The sequence below is a fragment of the Penaeus monodon genome, chromosome 26, assembly GCF_015228065.2.
Source record: "Penaeus monodon isolate SGIC_2016 chromosome 26, NSTDA_Pmon_1, whole genome shotgun sequence".
Classification (NCBI taxonomy): Eukaryota; Metazoa; Arthropoda; class Malacostraca; order Decapoda; family Penaeidae; genus Penaeus; species Penaeus monodon.
Window position 1 is genome coordinate 22,754,299 of NC_051411.1, and position 2,500 is coordinate 22,756,798.

The 2,500-nt window shown below is 39.6% G+C and overlaps 1 protein-coding gene across 1 annotated transcript in view; it reads left to right on the plus strand.

The window, feature by feature from the left end:
* LOC119589994 overlaps positions 1–2,500 on the plus strand; it is a 207,275-nt gene that overhangs the window by 104,328 nt on the left and 100,447 nt on the right. The window lies entirely within an intron of this gene.

A 2,500-nucleotide genomic window follows, 5' to 3' on the forward strand; every position in this document is an offset into this window, starting at 1 on the left:
GTTATGGTAACCCAGAAATTTGTTGTGGGTAGAATGTTGTATGGTTTATGTGTCCAAATGTGCGTGTGTGTGTGTACATGCGAGTGAATCTGGGTGAATCTGTACATACATGCTGTTCAAGACCGCATACATGTAAATTTATGTTTATATGTGTTTCCATGCGTGTGTATGTGTAAAATTATAAACATTCTTTTATATTTCTAATTATTCCAAACTTACATCTGTGGCTGTGGCAATTGTCATTATAATCGTTGTCGCATTGGCATTATGCATGTATGTACACTGGAAGTAATGTAGACAGAAAAAATAATTTCAAAATAAAAAGATACATTAGGATTTTATACTCTGTTCATCTGGTCAAAGGGAGTTCTAATGCAATAAAAATTGTAACCTGTCTTCTACGAGGAGACTAGAGTTAATTAGTATGGTATGGACGTCCAGAAAGGCTGGAATTAAATGTCAACATAAAGACAGTAACGCAGAAATTTGAAATTCCCGACCGTGAGCTATTTCACGTTCTACTAAAATAGAGCTATAACGGACAAATAACCGAAATACATGGGAATACAAACAAAAGCCCACAAATATTAGCCGGATGTCAATCCTTTTTTATGGTCGCTGAGCGCAAATAAAGGATCAGAACTGGTTAACCACTCTATTGCCCGCACGCTGAAGCACCGTCCGATCGATTAATGGCGCCCAGATTTAGCACCGCGGAGGGACAAGTGGGAAACAGTGACACTCGCTTATTCTTTCTCCCAGTTGACACGCTGTGCCAGAAAGAAACTCAGACACACGTCATGTGCTGTGCTGCTGCTGCTCGTTTCAACAGAAGCAGAGCAACGACGGCGAGTGACACTCAGAAGTGTCATCCTTGTATCATTCGTGACTCCGCAGTCGAGCTGCGATTAGCGCTCGCTTTATATTATAGTCTCTCAGAAGAACTCTTTCCAATAGAACAAAAAAAAAATGGAGTATGGATAACAGACACATACAAATTTTTTTTTTATTAACGGAGCCCTGGCGACTCCGACATTACGGCCGCTGACAAATGAGAGACATAACAGCGTAGCAGCTTCTGGTCTTTGAGTTATGAGAAGTAATCCGTTTAATCATGAAGTGGATTATTTACTTCCAAGCGTAAGGAGCTTAGTCGGACTCTGCCTTCGAACTATACAGCCGACGAGCTGCCTTTCGTGTCCGACTGCAGTCACAGTATTCCCTTCCACGAAGAATTCTCGTTCTTTGCATGGTACATATATCTTTATGATGAGGGTTTACCAGGGTGGGGAAGCTGAGATCAAATCCACAAACATTTTTGTAACCAGTTGCAGTTACAGAAACTAATTAAGATAGATTGATATTCTATATGCATCAGATTTTCCTATACATAAGAAGTTTAGGCAGTTTCGAGACCTGTTATCATTCTAGCATTTTACTTTATGCATCAAATATAAATTGCAAATTACTAAATCAGAAAAATAACAAATTCTTTTCGTAAAAGTAATTACAAAATCGACTCCTGATTTTGTTATGTTTGTGTTTGTGTTATTTTACAGATCATCGATGTCCCACGTTGTATCTTGCGTAACAGTCACCCGCTTGCTCTCACAAACAAGAGATTTAGGAGGCAGACTGACTGTTTGAGCTCACAATCCTTTGTTATAATGTCTAGATCAATAGAATGCAGGACAGCGCCTTCTTGTGTTCTTTCTCCCTCGACATATTAAAACTTTTGCCCAGGCGTTCTGTGATCCCGTTCTGTGTGCGCTGAACAGGATCAAAGGGAAGTTTAAAGGGTGTTCGCTGCTTGCCGTGAGCGCTCACTCCCCTTTCAGAAGTTTTATTGTTGGCCTTGTGTGCTATATCCCTTGGTTGTTCACTGGTATTGTCCCAGCGATTATTTTCCTTTATTTCGGACAGGGTATTATTGGCGCTCCAGTTCATTTGAAATTCATTAAAACTTCATACGTAATCGGATCAAGAAGTATTGCAGACCCTTTCCCCGTCTCCTGCTTTTTGAAGAGAAAAGTGGAAAAATAACAGAAAAATGTGTTGTGGCTTTTGCATTATTTCTATTGTTTTCTCCAATTTTAAATGCTTTACTGACTATTATACTATGCTTAGTAGATAATAATTATCCACAGGTTATGCAGATATTCCATATCAGTTTAATCTGGTTGTTTCTATCTGTAGTACCCAGCGTGTCTGAAAGAATCATAGGATATATAAAAGACATATGTGTACACAAATCCTGGTAGATGAGGAATATCACTCGTCTGAATGTCCCTCTCACTTTATGGTCGGATAGGAGTGGTCCATTTTATATTTACGTTCTTCCTCCGTGAGTCGTGTTGGCCGCCGTCAACATTTTACGATTAGTGCCGTTTTCTTTATGTTTCGCACCAGAGGTTGGAGTCTGGGAATGTGGTGGAATATAATGTGTCATTTCCTACACTTTACCCACTTAGGGCCGCATCAAGTTGTAAGGAATGATATT